The 18263-nt window shown below is 45.9% G+C and overlaps 1 pseudogene across 1 annotated transcript; it reads left to right on the top strand.

Moving 5' to 3' along the window:
- Positions 1-871: 871 nt before the first annotated feature.
- On the top strand, positions 872-18047 carry LOC143274544 (pregnancy-specific glycoprotein 22-like; annotated as a pseudogene). Its single transcript, XR_013053203.1, has 6 exons — positions 872-1153; positions 2206-2565; positions 5588-5947; positions 7189-7490; positions 14560-14790; positions 17486-18047. The product of XR_013053203.1 is annotated as a pregnancy-specific glycoprotein 22-like (transcript).
- The last annotated feature ends 216 nt before the right edge of the window (positions 18048-18263 follow it).

The raw sequence follows: 18263 nt of genomic DNA, 5'->3' as shown, positions 1-18263 counted from the left end.
AGGGTATCAGGGAAGTTCACTGTTGACTTGTTGACCATGCCTACTGTAGCAATAGACAGGAGATTGCAGTTCTCCCAGTGATCTCCATGGGGTGATATCAGGACACACTATTAAAAATCAGAAAATTGTTTTCCTGAATCATGATCTTGCCTAGCCAACTCATTTCTATCCATGTCTCCACTAACCCAGAGCTTCCTTCCTAGACTCTGTTCAGACCTACTGGCTGCTTCCTTTTTTCTGAGAACACATGGGGAACCCTAAAGTCGCCTCTTTTGGCATCTCTCATAGGGGAAGACAGGATTACCCAGGGAATCACCTAGGCAAAGGGCAAAGGTGACCCAGGAAGATCGGGGGCAGGGGGCATGGCCTCACCGAACACAGCTCAGCCAACACATAATGCTGAAGGTTACATTGAAGCCCTTCATAGAAAGATGGAGCTAACAGACTTTTCAAGAACACACAGATTGCCTCTACCCCAACACTGAGGACATGAAACTCTTCACACAATGGCTCCTGGGACATTCTCCTGGATCAGGCAATTGACTGGTGGCATTAGTGATACAGGATTGATCTTCATCCCTAGTCATCACTTAGCTAGTCCCTTTGCAATCCTCAAAGACTGTCCTTTTTCCTTCAGGTAGTAAATCTCACCTTCCCAGAGCACTGAGGACACAGGGCAGACCAGATGCTCAGCTGGCTCTCTGTGTCACAAAGACACATAGGCAGGATAGAGGCTCCTTCTTACGTGCGGACAGACCTAAGGCCAGGACAGAGCAGATGTCAGGCATGAGATGAGTGATTGTTCTCTGAGGGCATGGGGATGCTTATCAGCCTTGTTGCTCAATGTGCTGCTTGGAGGTGAAATATAAAGAGAGAACAGCTGAGAGGCTTGTGAGACAGCACTGGGAGTGGACGGGACAGAGCAGTGTCTTGGACACAGATCCAACAACCAACAGCCCATTGGATTGTGGGAAGTGCTCCTACCTGGAAGGACACTCAGCTCAGAGGAAGGAAGGACAGCAGGGGCTGGAGTTGTGTTGGAACTGAAGCTCTTCTCCTCAGAGGGAGGACGGCACAGTGAGAAGAGAGATGGAGGTGTCCTCTATGATTCCCTGCAAGGGCTGTACCTCCTGGCAGGGGCTCCTGTTCACAGGTAAAATACCCATTTTCTTTCTATTGGCGTAGAGGGGGGGCTCAGAAGCAGGCTGGAGTCTCCTAAAGGGGACAGGAACCTGAGAGGAGACTTGAGGTTTCTGTTTGCAGTCACGGGGCAGAAGGTACAGTGATGGACTGAGGCTCAGCATCCTGAAGCTCTCAGTGGACAGGAGGTGATGAGAGGAGGAGAGAAGCCCCAACCACTCCCTATTCAAAGTGAGTCACATTGACTGCCTTGTTCTGAAGCCTGATGTCCCCAGTCATGGCAGGGTGACTCCAAATATCAATCAACAGGGATGGGCCAGGGAGATGGCTCAGTGTGTGGAGACTTGACAACCTATATTCAGTCCTCAGCTCCCAGAGGGTAGATGGAGAGAACAGACTCCTGCAGGTTCTTCTCTGTCCTCTACGTAGGGGCTCTGGCATGGATCTGCACACATGCACACTGAGACATGTGCCTTCAGAAATATATACACAGTATATAAATACATCTAAAAAATTAAACCAAACTTGATTATAATTAATGCCATTCATTCCAAACCATGACCTATGTAGATAATACCACAGAGACATCCTTACTTCCTACCTTCCTATGTTCCTTCTTTCACTCCTTTCTGTAATGGTGCCTGAATCTTTTTCAGGAAATGAATCTTCCTGAAGGTCACACTAATCCCTGTTCCCAGAAGCCATGGTTCTATCAGACTGTAAGTCAGTGTATGGAGAAGCTGATGTCAGGAGTTGACACACAGAAAGAACAGAGAAAAGAGTCAGAACATGAGGACCCTCTAGAGGAGGAGGTCAGAGTGGCTTCCTCACACCAAATACTCTTTAAGTCAGGAGGGATATGGGGACAATTGTGGGGGGGGGGGCAGACAGACAAGTGAGGAAATTATTTCATAGTGAGGAAAAGACTCCATAAGAGACTCAGAGGGATTGGAGGTCATGTTGTACACTTCCATCAAGGAGTGTGCTCACAGCCCTACTCATACACCTAAGCTGAGTCATGATCACATTCGCTCAATATTGATGTTTCTCTCTCTTTCCTTCTAGCCTCCCTTTTAATCTGCTGTCATTTAGCCACCACTGCTAAAGTCACCATTGAATCAGTGCCACTCAATGTGTTCGAAGGAGACAATGTCCTTCTACATGTCCACAATCTGCCAGAGAATCTTCTAGCCTTTGCTTGGTTCAAAAGGCTGACAAAAACGAAACACAGAATTGCACTCTATGCATTGAACACCAATTTATTTGTGCCGGGGCCTGTACACGTTGGTAGAGAGACAGTGTACCGCAATGGATCCCTGTGGATTCAGAATGTCACCCATAAGGACACAGGATTCTACACCCTAGAGACTATAAATAGACATGGACGAACTGTATCAATAACAACCATGTACCTCCATGTGTACAGTAAGTGATCTTTTTGTTTTGTTTTGTTTTGCTTTGTTTTTCAAGACGGGGTTTCTCTGTGTGACTTTTGAGCCTGTCCTGGAACTCACTCTGTAGCACAGGCTGGCCTTGAACTCACAGAGATCTGCCTGGATCTGAATCCAGAGTGCTGGGATTAAAGGTGTGCACCACCACCAACCTGCACAGTAAGTGATTCTTATTGAACTCTAGGTACTGGGTGGGGCTATTCTAGTGGACACACTCGGAATCTTCAGCCTTGGCCTGTGCCTATCTTCCCTCTGCATGTGTCCCCATGTTGGGGTTTGAGTGCAAGACATGCAAGGTGGAGAATGACTGCAGTAGATCTGAGTCCTTGCAGACAAGTGGAAGCAAGGACCTCTGTGTGTACAGTAAGTGATTTTCATTCTTTTTTTTTTAATTTTTTGAGACAGGCTTTCTCTGTGTAGTTTTGGTGCCTGTCCTGGATCTTGCTCTCTAGACCAGGCTGGCCTTGAACTCACAGAGATCCGCCTGGATCTGAATCCAGAGTGCTGGGATTAAAGGTGTGCGCCACCACTGCCAGGGCAGAGAAACATTTTTCAAAGGTTGTATTTTGACTTCCTTATGGTCAGGAACAGAGTTTCCTACTAGTCAAAGTCTTGTGCTCTCTGGAACCAGCTAGTGCACTGTCTGGAAAGCCACAGTTAGGCTAGATCCCCTGGACATCTCCAGAGACTCAGCAGGGACAGCGTAGCTTGACAGGTACCTAGGTCATTAACCATCCTGATGGGCTTATGAGACTTCAAGGGAAGGTCAGTGTCACAAAGAAGAGGGACTGAGGACACAGGTGCTCTTGACAAGTTCTTGTCCTCTGGGGTCCACCTCAGGGAATTCTCTCCTGCAGGGAAATGGCTACAGGCTCTACTGAGATGGACAGCTCCCCAGATGTGAGCTGCAGTTCCCCCCAGTGATCAACAGGGGGAGAATCAGGACACACAATCAACACTGGGGGGAAACATTTACCTAACTAGGAACTTGTTTCTTGACTTTTACTCCTGTCCTACAGACCTGGAGGTCAGTGTCACAGCGTTCCCAGACCTTCTGGCTCCTTTTTGTGTCTGATACCCTGCCAGGGGTTCATGTTCAGTTCCCCCTTTATTCATTTCCTTTGGGAAAGGTAGGTTATCCCATGGGATTCACCTAGACAGAGGCCCAAGGCATCCAAGAGGCCATGGGCAGATTCATCACACAGTTCAGTCAGCAAAGGAAGTAGGACCATCATCATAAAATCCTTCATGAGGTGGTGAAGCCCAGAGCTCTCCTTATAGGATGCATGTCACCTCCTCCCACACAACGAGAATGTGAGGCTCCTGACATATTTGCTCTCGGGCCTTTGTCCTGGGTCAGCATCCTGACTGAGGACTGCTGTGATAATGAATCTGTCCTCTTCTCCATGCATCACTCAAATAGTTCTTTGAAGCTTTACACACATCTCCATCACTTTCTTGCTTAGGTCAAGTTCCATCTTTCCAGAGCATTGAGAACATAGGGCAAACTGGGGGCCCAGCTGGGTTTCTTTGTCACACAGGGAGTACAGAGGCCCTCTCTTGATTCTGATAGACCCAGGGCCAGGACATAGCCGAAGACAGCACCAGGGTGAGCTGCTGTTCTCTCAGGGCACAGAGATGCTCATTAGCTCTTTTGATCACTGTGTGGTGTGCAGGACTGAACCATTAAGAGAGAGGTGGATAGAGACAGGACTGAGAGTGGAGGGGCAGAGCATGGTTTTGAACAGAAACCCCCTCACAACCCATGGGACTCTGGGAGGTGCTCCTTCCTGAAAGGAGGCTCAGCTAGAAGGGGAAAGGACCAGAAATCTTGGCAACTGTGCTGAAGCAGAGGTGACTCAGGACAAGAACAGATAAGCCCATTGAGACAATGGAGGTACCCCTGTCCCTCTCTGCAACATGTCAGACACTCAGGAGCCCCGGCTCACAGGGGAGGAGATCATGAGTTAACGGTTTGTGAGAGGAGAGGGCTCACCTACTCTCTGGAGTCTCCTAAGGGGGAAAAGAAGCTGAGATGAGTCTCGGGGTCTGTAGGTGAGAAGACACAGGTCCAGACAGAGGCTCAGTTGCAGGAAGCTCTCAGTGAACAAGAAACGGTTACCAAAGAAAGTAAATGAATATCCAAATTTATTCACTATGACCACAATATTCTGAAGACTGATGTTCTTAGCTGTGACTTGTTATATTAAAAAATCAAGCTGGTGTTGATCAGTGATATGACTGAGGGAATATAGGCATTTGCTTCATTGTCTCTCACCCTGAGAAGCAATGAACACAACTGTTCTCTCAACTCCATATAGGTACCTGTCCCACATTCACTCACACACCCTGAGATAAGCTCTTGCACACAATCTCACACACAAATACAAGTGAGTGTAAAAAAAAATTATAGCAAATGGAAAAATTGAACTCTGTACCCCAAAACCTATGAATTTCTTAAATAATTCCCTAGGCATACAGGGTCCTGGGACATCATTCATTCATTTTCCACAGGTATTTGAGATTTTATGGGCAGTACTTCTTTCAAAAGATAAGAAAATCTCAGTTCTCATAAAACCCCATTGCTTATTGACTGACAGGCCAGTAAAGAAGCTAGAAGGTGAAGTCAGCTATTGACTGGAACCACAAGAGGAATAGAAAGTGGCAGGAAGGGTCAGAGAGTGAAGACACAAGGTCTGTAGGGAAGAGGTTGGTCAGGCAGACATCAGGCCAACAGCACTCCACTGTAAATGTGAGCAGGGATCTGATGGCAGTGAGCTGGAGAAATGTTGACACCTGAGGAAATAGTGCCATATGGTGGGAATGATAAATCAGGGACTCTGGGAATACAGAGGTCACCTGCTGACCTCCAGCAAGTAGGACAGGGAGACAGCTACCCATGCACCTAGGCTGAACAATGGACACACCTTCTCATGTCCCCTTTTTGGCCAAATACAAAGGTATTAATATTATTGGATCTCTCTCTTTCCTTCTAGACAACTTATTCACCCATGGGTGCCCTCACACCTCTGCCCGGCTCGTTATCGAATCAGTTCCACCCAGGGTTGCAGAAGGGTCAAACGTTCTTCTACTTGTTCACAATCTCCCAGAGAATCTTCGAGTCCTTTTCTGGTACAAAGGTGTGATTTATTTCAAGAAATTGGAAGTCGCCAGACACATAGCAGAGAAGAATTCAAGTATGCTGGGCCCTGCACACAGCGGTAGAGAGACAGTGTATAGCAATGGATCCCTGCTGCTCCACAATGTCACATGTGAAGACATGGGATTCTACACCCTACGGACTATGAGTAGAGGTGTGAAAGTAGAATCAGCACATGTGCAACTCCAGGTGGACCGTAAGTGATTCTCTGTGGTCATTCTCTGTGTCAGGTGGGGGTGAGACACACAGGATTGTCATGCCTGGCCTGTGACAACCTCTTCTCTGCAATGTGTCCCCATGTAGGGGTTTGAGCACTTAGTGCAGGAAACACATGGTGGAGACTAAAGACCATAGATCAGGCTCCATTGTCTGGCTCCCCTTTGTATTAAGGAAGAACTTGATAGAAAGTAACTCAGCCCAGATGTCAGAGTCAGCTCAGTCTCCTGAGGCTCTAGTCATACATGTGAGGAAACCATAGCAACCTCACAGAGATGTGAGTACCAGGAAGTCCTGGTCCCTGTCATCTCCTACTCAACTACATGTGAACCTGGGGAGCATTTATCTGGTATGGTATGTTACTTCCTCTCAGAGTTGACAGGGAATGATGGTTTTTTTGCAGTTCATGTCAAACTGTGGCATTTAGTAGCTCTGAACAGGAAAGTTTCTTAAATAAAAGCCAGGGATGGAAGCAGGGAGAATGGAGGAGTGCTGCTCCCTGGCATGCTCCTCATGGCTTTTTGAGCCTGCTGTCTTATGTCATCTAGGATCACTAGCCCAGAAATGGAAGTGGTCTCATTGGGTTGGACCTTCCAGCATCAATCAACAATAAAAAAAAATCCTACTGATTTTCCAACAGGCCAGTCTGTTGTTGGCATTTTTATTTGAGGCTCCCACTATCTAATTGACTCTAGCTTGTGTCAAGTTGACATAAAGCCAGCCAGTCTAATCCTCAGGCTTTTCCAATACCTGAGCCTGCCAAGAAGACCATAGTGCTCCTGCCTTCATCCAGTCCTAGTCCTGGAGGCTTCAGGGCTTAGCAGCAAGGACATCTAGAAGGTGAAGTCAGAGGTTGACTGAAGCCACAAAGGAAACTGGGAAAAAAGTCAGAAAGTAAAGATCCAGGGTGTATAGAGGAAAAGGTCAGAGGAGACATCATCTCAAACCTCAGTGTGCATGAGTGTGCACAATGTCTGACTGAAGGCAGTGAGGGGCAGCCATGTAAACACCTGAGGGGAGAGTTCCATGGAGAGAAATGACATATTTAGGGTACAGAGGGACTGAAAGTCATGTTGCTGACCTCCCACAAAAGTGGGGTAGACACACCCACAACTGCATCTCTAGGCTGAGTGATGAACCCATCTACTCAGGACAGAGGTCACCTTCTTTCCACCAAGCATGACGATCCCATAGGATGGCTTTTTCTCTTTTTCCTTCCAGCTTCCTCTTGTACTTGCTGCAACCCTCTCCCTTCTGGCCCACTCACCATAGAACCAGTGCCACGGAATGCTATCGAAGGGGAAAGCGTTCTTCTCCAAGTCCATAATCTGCCAGAAGATCTGCAAGCCTTTTCCTGGTACAAAGGAGTGTATATCAGTCCTGTCTTTAAAATCGCAGAATACGGCCCCGGACTTCCCTTCTGGACCAGAGGTGAGTACCCGGGTCCAGCCCGGACCCCATCCCTGGGCACCAGCCACTCTGGGGAGGCCTGCACAGCTTGGCGCCGGGTTTTGGCCACTGGGCAGCTCCCCTTCTAGCCCCACCGGGAGGGATCCCCTTTCCAAGCCCCCCGACAGCCCCTGCAGTCACCGCGCCCTGCCCCCACGCCCATCTGCCCGAGATCCCAGCCACTTCCTGAGACTTAGAGACCGGCCCCCAGCTCCCAGCCTGCCCCCGACTTCCCTTCTGGACCAGAGGTGAGTACCCGGGTCCAACCCGGACCCCATCCCTGGGCACCAGCCACTCCGGGGAGGCCTGCACAGCTTGGCGCCGGGTTCTGGCCACCGGGCAGCTCCCCTTCTAGCCCCACCGGAAGGGATCCCCTTTTCCAAGCCCCCCCCCCACAACCCCTGCAGTCTCCGCGCCCTGCCCCCACGCCCATCTGCCCAAGACCCCAGCCACTTCCTGAGACTTAGAGACCGGCCCCCTGCTCCCAGCCTGCCCCCGACTTCCCTTCTGGACCAGAGGTGAGTGCCTGGGTCCAGCCCGGACCCCATCCCTGGGCACCAGCCACTCCGGGAGGACCTGCGAAACTTGGCACCAGGTTCTGGCCACCGGACAGCTCCCCTTCTAGCCCTACCGGGAGGGATCCCCTTTTCCAGCCCCCCCCCAAGCCCCTGCAATCTCCGTGCCCTGCTCCCACGCCCATCTGCCCAAGACCCCAGCCACTTCCTGAGACTTAGAGACCGGCCCCCTGCTCCCAGCCTGCCCCCGACTTCCCTTCTGGACCAGAGGTGAGTGCCTGGGTCCAGCCCGGACCCCATCCCTGGGCACCAGCCACTCCGGGAGTACCTGCGCAACTTGGCACCAGGTTCTGGCCACCGGACAGCTCCCCTTCTAGCCCCACCGGGAGGGATCCCCTTTTCCAGCCCCCCCGGAAGCCCCTGCAATCTCCGTGCCCTGCTCCCACGCCCATCTGCCCAAGACCCCAGCCACTTCCTGAGACTTAGAGACCGGCCCCCAGCTCCCAGCCTGTCCCCGACTGCCATTCTGGACCAGAGCTTGCCCCTGACTTCCCTTCTGGACCAACGAGTTGGACAAGAGAACTCCCTTTTGGACAAGAGAGAGAGTCTTCCTGAGTCTGTCAGCTCTTTGTGAAACAAGTACACTGATAAGACCAAGAAGGAACCACAAGGAGATGGGCAGACGTCAAGGCAGAAGTACATACAGCAAAATGAAGAGCAATACAGCATCACCAGAACCTAGCTCGCCTCCAACATCTAGACCTGAACACCAAAAATTGGAACAAGCAGAAGAAAGTAGCCTTATGAGTAACTTCATGAAGAAGGTAGAGGCTTGTGTAGAGGAAAAGACAAGAAAATTGGAAGAACGCTGTAAACAACTAGAGGAAAGGGCAAACAAATTAGAAGAAAACAATAAAGCCCTCCAAGAAAACAATAAAGTCCTGGAAGAAAACATTAAAGTCCTGGAAGAAAACAATAAAGCACTGAAAGAAAATCATGAAAAAGCAATGAAACAAACAAAGGAAACAGTCCAAGAACTGAAAAGGGAAATTGAAAAAATAAAAGAGACACAAACAGAGGGAATGCTGGAAATAGAAAACCTGAGTAAAAGATCAGGAACTTCGGATGCAAGTATAACCAACAGAATGCAAGAGATGGAAGAGAGGATTTCTGGCATTGAAGATACAGTAGAAGAAATAGTTCCATCAGTCGAAGGAAACACTAAAGCCAACAAAGTCATGAACCAAAATGTCCAAGAAATCTGGGACACCATAAAAAGACCAAACCTACGAATTATAGGGATAGAAGAAGGTGAAGAATACCAACTCAAAGGCACAGAAAATATATTCAACAAAATTATAGAAGAAAACTTTCCCAACTTAAAGAAGGAAATGCCTATGAAGATACAAGAAGCCTATAGAACACCAAACAGACTAGACCCCCCAAAAAAGTCCCCTCGACACATAATAATTAAACAACTAAATGTACAGAATAAAGAAAGAATATTAAGAGCAGCCAAGGAAAAAGGCCAAGTGACCTATAAAGGTAAACCCATCAGAATAACACCCGATTTCTCAATGGAGATTTTGAAAGCCAGAAGGACCTGGACAGATGTAATGCAGACACTAAGAGACCATGGATGTCAGCCCAGACTAATATACCCAGCAAAACTTTCAATCATCATAGACGGAAGGAACAAGACATTCGAAGACAAAGCCAGATTTAAACAATACCTATCCACAAACCCAGCCCTACAGAAAGCACTAGAAGGAAAATTCCAACCGAGGGAAGTCAAATACACACTTAAAAACACAGGCAATAGATAAAGCCACAACAGTAAACCCCAAAGAAAAGAAGTACACACACACTACCACCAAAAATAACAGGGATGAAGAATCACTGGTCATTAATATCCCTTAATATCAACGGACTTAATTCACCAATAAAAAGACATAGACTTACAGAATGGATACAAAAGCAGGACCCATCTTTCTGCTGCATACAAGAAACACATCTCAAATTCAAAGATAGACACTACCTAAGAATAAAAGGCTGGGAAAAGACTTTTCAATCAAATGGTCTTAAGAAACAAGCAGGGGTAGCCATCCTGATATCCAACAAAATAGACTTCAAACTAAAATCAATCAAAAGAGATCAAGAAGGACATTACATCCTCGTCACAGGAAAGATCGACCAAGATGAAGTTTCAATTCTGAACATATATGCCCCAAACACAAGGGCACCCACATATGTAAAAGAAACATTACTAAAGCTTAAACCACATATAAAACCCCACACATTAATAGTGGGAGATCTCAACACCCCACTTTCACCACTGGACAGATCTCCCAAATCGAAACTTAACAGAGAAATAAAGGACTTAACCGATGTCATGACCCAATTGGACCTAATAGATATCTACAGAACATTCCATCCTAACAAGAAAGAATATACTTTCTTCTCAGCACCCCATGGAACTTTCTCTAAAATCGACCACATACTTGGCCACAAAGCAAATCTCAACAGATACAAAACAATCAGAATAACCTCCTGTGTTCTATCAGATCACCATGGTTTAAAGCTAGTTTTCAACAACAACAACAAAAACTACAGAAAACCTACAACCTCATGGAAACTGAATAATGCTCAACTGAATCACCAATGGGTTAAGGAAGAAATAAAGAAAGAAATTAAAGACTTCCTAGAGATCAATGAGAATGAAGACACCACATACCCAAACTTATGGGACACTATGAAAGCAGTGTTAAGAGGGAAATTCATAGCACTAAATGGCCACATAAAGAAGTTGGAGAAATCGCACACTAGTGAATTAACAGCACATCTGAAAGATCTAGAACAAGAAGAAGCAAAGTCTCCCAGGAAGAATAGACGCCAGGAAATTATCAAAGTGAGAGGTGAAATTAATAAATTAGAAACTAAGAGAATAATACAAAAATTAATGAAACAAAGAGTTGGTTCTTTGAGAAAATCAACAAGATAAACAAGCCCTTATCCAAACTAACCAAAAGACAGAGAGAGAGAATCCAAATCAACAAAATCAGAAATGAAAAGGGGGACATAACAACAGACATTGAGGAAATCCAGAGAATTATAAGGTCATATTTCAAAAACCTCTACTCCACAAAACTGGAAAACCTAAAAGAAATGGACATTTTTCTGGATAGATACTACATACCTAAGTTTAATCAAGACCAGATAAACTATTTAAATAGTCCAATAGCCCCTAAGGAAATAGAAACAGTCATTAAAGGTCTCCCAACCAAAAAAAGCCCAGGACCAGATGGTTTCAGCGCAGAATTCTACCAGATCTTCAAAGAAGAGTTAATACCAATACTCTCTAAATTGTTCCACATAATAGAAACAGAAGGAACATTACCAAACTCCTTCTATGAGGCTACAATTACCCTGATTCCTAAACCAAACAAGGATGCAACAAAGAAAGAGAACTACAGACCGATCTCCCTCATGAACATTGATGCAAAAATACTCAATAAAATACTGGCAAACAGACTCCAAGAACACATCAGAACAATTATCCACCATGATCAAGTAGGCTTCATCCCAGGGATGCAAGGGTGGTTCAACATACGAAAGTCCATCAATGTAATACACCATATAAACAAACTCAAAGAAAAAAACCACATGATCATCTCACTAGATGCAGAAAAGGCATTTGACAAAATCCAACACCCCTTCATGATAAAAGTCTTGGAGCGATCAGGAATATAGGGAACATACCTAAACGTAATAAAGGCAATATATAGCAAACCAACAGCCAACATCAAATTAAATGGAGAGAAACTCAAAGCAATTCCACTAAAATCAGGAACGAGACAAGGCTGTCCACTCTCCCCATACTTATTCAATATAGTACTTGAAGTTCTAGCCAGAGCAATAAGACAACATAAGGAGATTAAGGGGATTCAAATTGGAAAGGAAGAAGTCAAGCTTTCCCTATTTGCAGACGACATGATAGTATACTTGAGTGACCCCAAAGATTCCACCCAGGAATTGACAAAGCTTATAAACACCTTCAGCAACATAGCAGGATACAAGATCAACTCAAAAAAATCAGTAGCCCTCCTATATACAATGGACAAAGAAGCTGAGAAGGCAATTAGAGATACATCACCCTTTACAATAGCCAAAAATGACATAAAATACCTTGGGGTAACACTAACCAAGCAAGTGAAGGACCTATATGACAAGAACTTTAAGTCCCTGAAAAAAGAAATTGAAGAAGATCTCAGAAAATGGAAAGATCTCCCATGCTCATGGATAGGCAGGGTTAACATAGTAAAAATGGCAATCTTACCAAAAGCAATTTACAGATTCAATGCAATCCCCATCAAAATACCAACACAATTCTTCACAGATCTGGAAAGAACAATACTCAACTTCATATGGAAAAACAAAAAACCCAGGATAGCTAAAAGAAACCTGTACAATAAAACAACTTCTGGAGGCATCACAATCCCCGACTTCAAGCTCTACTATAGAGCTACAGTAATAAAAACAGCCTGGTATTGGCATAAAAACCGACATGTGGACCAATGGAATCGAATTGAAGACCCTGATCTTAACCCACACACCTATGGACATATAATTTTTGACAAAGAAGACAAAAGTGTACAATGGAAAAAAGAAAGCATCTTCAACAAATGGTGCTAGCATAACTGGATATCAGCGTGTAGAAGGCTGCAAATAGATCCATATCTGTCACCGTGCACAAAACTTAAGTCCAAGTGGATCAAAGACCTCAACATAAATCCAGCTACACTGAACCTGCTAGAAGAGAAAGTAGGAAATAGTCTTGAATGCCTTGGCATAGGAGATCACTTCCTAAATATAACACCAGTAGCGCAGACACTGAGAGAAACAATCAATCAATGGGACCTCTTGAAACTGAGAAGCTTTTGTAGAGCAAAGGATACGGTCAACAAGGCAAAGCAACAGCCTACAGAATGGGAAAAGATCTTCACCAACCCCACATCTGACAGAGGACTGATATCCAGAATATATAAGGAACTCAAGAAATTAGACATCAAAAGGACCAACAGTCCAATTGAGAAATGGGCTTTAGAACTAAACAGAGAATTCTCAACAGAGGAATCCCAAATGGCTGAAAGACATTTAAGGAATTGCTCAACTTCCCTAATCATCAGGGAAATGCAAATCAAGACAACTCTGAGATACCACCTTACGCCTGTCAGAGTGGCTAAGATCAAAAACACTGAAGACACTTTATGCTGGAGAGGATGTGGAACTAGGGGAACTCTCCTCCACTGCTGGTGGGAATGCAAGCTTGTACAACCACTTTGGAAATCAATATGGCGCTTTCTTAGAAAATTGGGAATCAATCTCCCCCAAGATCCAGCTATACCACTCCTGGGCGTATACCCAAGAAATGCTCAATCATACCACAAGAGCACTTGCTCAGCTATGTTCATATCAGCATTGTTTGTAATAGCCAAAACCTGGAAACAACCTAGATGCCCTTCAACTGAAGAATGGATAAATAAATTGTGGCACATATACACAATGGAATACTACTCAGCAGAGAAAAACAATGACATCACACGGTTTGCAGGCAAATGGATGGATCTAGAAAAAATCATCCTGAGTGAGGTAACCCAGACTCAGAAAGACAAATATGGTATGTACTCACTCATAGGAAGATGCTAGATGTGGAACAAGGATGACTAGACTGCTACTCACATCACCAGTGAGGCTACCTGGAAAAAGGGACCCCAAAAAAAGACACGGAGAAATGGACGAGGTCTACATGAATAGCCTGGTCATGAGTGGGAACAATGAAGGGCGACAGTCAAGGGAAAGAGTGGGAGATCCTAGCTGGATCAAGAAAAGAGAGGGAGAACAAGGAATAGGAGACCATGGTAAATGAAGACCACATGAGAAGGTGAGAAGGGGAGGAAGCAGAGAGCTAGGGAGGCCCACGGAGATCCACAAAGATACCCCCTCAAAAGACTGCTGGCAATGGTCGCGAGACGGCAGGAACTGACCTACTCTGGTGATGGGATGGCCAGACACCCAGATAGTGGTGCCATAAACCCCATCCAAGGACTGAGGAATCTGAAGGCAGACATCCACGGCTGGGCCCCTGGTGGAGCACTGGGAGTCTAATTAGTGAGTAAGAAGAGGGTTTATATGAGCGAGAATTGTTGAAGCCAAGGTTGGATAAAGCACCGGGACAAATAACCAAATGAATGGAAGCACAGGATCTATGAACCAAAGGCTGAGGGGCCCCCAACTGGATCAGGCCCCCTGAATGGGTGAGACAGTCATTTGGCTTGATCTGTTTGGGAGGCAGCTGTGCATTGGTGCCAGGTCCTGGGCTCGTTGCATGAGTTGGCTGTTTGAATCCTGGGACTTATGCAGGGACACTTGGCTCGGTCTCGGAGGGGGGAATGGACCTGGCTGGACTGAGTCTACCAGGTCAACCCCGGTCCTCGGGGGAGACCTTGATCTGGAGGAGGTGGGAATGGGGGGTGGGCTGGGGGGAGGGGTGGGCGAGAGGGGGAGAACAGGGGATTCTGTGGCTATTATGTTGAACTGAATGGTGTTGTAAAGTAATAATAATAATAAGAATAAGAATAAGAATAAGAATAAGAAAAAAAATTTAAAAAAAATCGCAGAATACAGCAGAACAAGAAATTCCATCACCCAGGGGCTTGAACACAGTGGAAGAGAGACAGTGTACACCAACGGATCCCTGCTGCTCAAGATGTCACTGTAAAAGACCCAGGGTATTACACACTTCAAATTTTAAACAGAGTTTCGGGAAGTGTGACGACACACGTGCAATTCCATGTGAACAGTAAGTGACTCTCTATGGCCTGCAGCTGCTGGGTGTAGCTTATCCTACTTTATACACTGAACTGTCAGAACTGGGCTTTTCCCGCTCTCTCTCCACCACTGCATTGTGTCCCCAATCTTGTCTTTAGTCCCTTATTGCAGGACACACATAGGGTAGATAAACAGGAATAAATCAGAACCTGTCACCTGTCTTTATCTGCAGAGAGGATGTCCTGTGCTGGGTAAACTGAGTCCCAGAAATTCAGCTAAAGGCCAGATACATGGATCTCTTACTATACAGACATCCCTGAGAATGATACTGTGGGAATCAGGCAGGTCCTAGATGAGGAAGCCATGGAACCAGGAAGCCCTGGCTGCAAATCTCTGTTCTGGCTAGACTCCAGAGGACACTGGGGAGCTTTTGGTCACTTCTCCATTTTGACTTCCTGTTAGAACTGCCAGGGAACAAGGCTTTATTGGTATGTGGAAGCAGCCAGTGTACTTCCTTGTAAGTCACAGTTGGGCTAGGCTACCTGCACATCTCCAGAGACTCAGCAGTGAGAGAATAGCTGGTCAGGAGCCTATGCCATTAACTAACTGTCCTGATGGACTATGTGACCTCACAGGAAGCTCAGAGTCCCCAGAAGAGGAACAGAGAACACATGTCCTCCTTGGACTTTCTTGTCTTCTGGGGTTCCTACCGGAGACTTTCTCCCCTGTAGGCAAATGGTGACAGAGTTGCTGAACTGGACAGCACCCAGACTTAAGCTACAGGTCCCTTAGTAACCACTAGACAACAGGTGAAGTCCACACAACACCCCGAAATGTGTTTCCGTGTCACCTTCCCATGGGAGCCAATTTCACCTTCTCAGAGCATTGAAAACACAGGGCAGACTAGGTGCTCATTTAGGATTCTGTGTTACAGAGGACCTGTTGGGAGAACATAGCAGAGGACAGCCCTGGGGTGAGTTGTTGTTGTCCTAAGGCACAGATATGATCACCAGCCTTGTGCTCACTGTGTGGTCTGGAGGACTGAAACTTACACACAGAGAAGACACAGGCAGGACCATCAAGTTGTGCCTTGACTTCAGTGTAGGTGTTGTGACTTGTACCCATGCACACACATAGGATGGCATACACCTGCACAAACACCCACACCCATAACCATCCATGCCCACTCCCCACACATGCATAGCAATGTACGCTAGAGATTTAACTAGTTTTCAGTAGCTCCAAATAGGAGAATTTTATAAACACTGGATATTCAAGGTCCTGGGACATTCGTTATTTTATCCTCCCACATATATCTGAGCCTTTCCAGGCACTGGACTTTCTAGAAAGATCAAACTAGCTTTCCTAACAAAGCCCCATCTCTAGTGGATTAAAATACAGACCAGGACGTCCATCTTTAAGTGAAGTCAGGGGTTGACTGCATCCAAAGAGGAAAGAGATCAAAGAGGTCAGAAGGTGAAGACTCAGTCTGTAGAGGAAGAAGTGGGAGAAGGCACTCCCATCACACACATATTCTGTGTGTGAGCAGGCATGTGAGGACAGTGAGCATGAAGACATCTGAGGAGAGATTTTACACAGAGGGTATGACTCATTCAGATGCACTGAGGTCATGGAGGTAATTTTCTTATTCATCTGAGTTGGGCAGGTACTGTTACCTACCTCACTGACTGATGCAACTAAGCTTCTCAGTATGCGGGCCTCTACCTTTTTACCAAAGACAATATATGTCTCCATATTTGTGAATTTGTCTCTCTTCCCTTCTGCCCTTTCTTTTAGTCTGTAGATACCCACTTAACACTGCCCAGCTTACTATACAGTCAGCGAAGAAGCACTGGCTCCAGACTTCTGTCATAGACTCAAATTTAGTTGACCCTAGAGAGCATCTCCTCAAGGCAAGAATTTGACTTCCTGTCAGAGCTGAGAGGGAACAAGGCTTTACTGACTGTCCAAGTCCTATAGAGTGTGGAGCCAGCTGTGCACTGCTGTGACAGCTACAGTTCATAGGTCACCTGGCATCTCCTTCTCCTGAGTCTCAGTGGACAGGAACCAGGACATAAGCCAACTCTTCTGATGGTCTTAGGAGACTTCAGAGGAGTGTCAGGTCCTCAGGAGAAGGCACAGAAGGGACATTTCTCCAGGCAGCTCCCTGTCCTAAGAGGTTGAGTTTAAAAAATTCTCTTCCGGGGCTGGAGAGATGGCTCAGAGGTTAAGAGCACTGACTGCTCTTCCAGAGGTCCTGAGTTCAATTCCCAGCAACCACATGGTGGCTCACAACCATCTGTAATGAGATCTGGTGCCCTCTTCTGGGGTGTAGGAATATATGCAGACAGAATATTGTATACATAATAAATAAATAAATCTTTAAGAAAATTATCTTCCATAGGCAAAGAGTAACAGATAATGCTGATATGAGCAGCTCACCCAGATCCCAAGGTCAGGCCATTGCTCACACCTAACCTTAACTCATACACATGGCAATGATCATGTACTGTGTGTCATATTATAGTGAAATTGAGGCACAGGTAACAGTGCTTGAATCAGGATCACACAGGCCATGGGGAACAGATCCAAAGCAGAAGATATGATTATAGTCACACTTCTAACTTACCTACCATGGAGGATTGATTAAGTGTAATCTATAGGGGGGCTGGTTGAGATCTCTGAAGGACTAATGTCATTGTGTCCACTCCTCTGTTTCTTTACAGAGCCTGTGACAATGCCCTTGCTGGGAGTCTCTGATACCACAGTCACAGTACAGAGCTCTGTGCTCTTCAGTTGCCTCTCAGCTGATATTGGAATCTCCATCCGTTGGATCTTCAATAATCAGAGTCTGCAGCTCACAGAGAGGATGTCCCTGTCCCCCATGAATTGTGGACTCAGAATAGATCCTGTCAGGAGCGAGGATGCTGGAGAGTATAAGTGTGAGGTCTTCAACCCTGTCAGTTCGAAGACCAGTCTCCCTGTCAGCCTGGTCGTGATGCATGAGTAACTTCTCCTCTCATCCTACAACAGAGTGAGGGCATTTCTTTATCAATGGGGTATAAAATGGGGGAAAAGTAATGTGGTAAAAACTTTCAGTTACCACTCAGGTACAGCCATATGGTGACTCAAGCCTGTAATCCTGGGATAAATGTATGCACAAAGAAGGGCCAGCATTCATAGTGAGACTTAGTCTCCAAAGGAAAATAAGGACATCAATATGGTAATCAATACTGTGAAGGGGTTAAGAGCCTAGTTGTGGATTAAATATATAATCTATCCTCAGAATGTGTGGGATTTATTTCAGGAACTGCCCAAACTTCTGTATTCTGTAAATCACCTGTTAAATGGTGCACTGTTTGCATAGAGATTACCATCCTCTCATATGTTCCAATAGTTTTACCTAAAATCAAGGCCTCTCTACACAACAGTCATCCATGTGACGGAAGGAAGAGTGACAGAAGAGTCTGTCCATGTTTCTCTGTGGACATAACTGGTTCCTAA

This window comes from Peromyscus maniculatus, chromosome 1, assembly GCF_049852395.1.
Source record: "Peromyscus maniculatus bairdii isolate BWxNUB_F1_BW_parent chromosome 1, HU_Pman_BW_mat_3.1, whole genome shotgun sequence".
Classification (NCBI taxonomy): Eukaryota; Metazoa; Chordata; class Mammalia; order Rodentia; family Cricetidae; genus Peromyscus; species Peromyscus maniculatus.
Note: the sequence above shows the minus strand (reverse complement) of the source record. Positions and strands in the feature narration are given on the sequence as shown.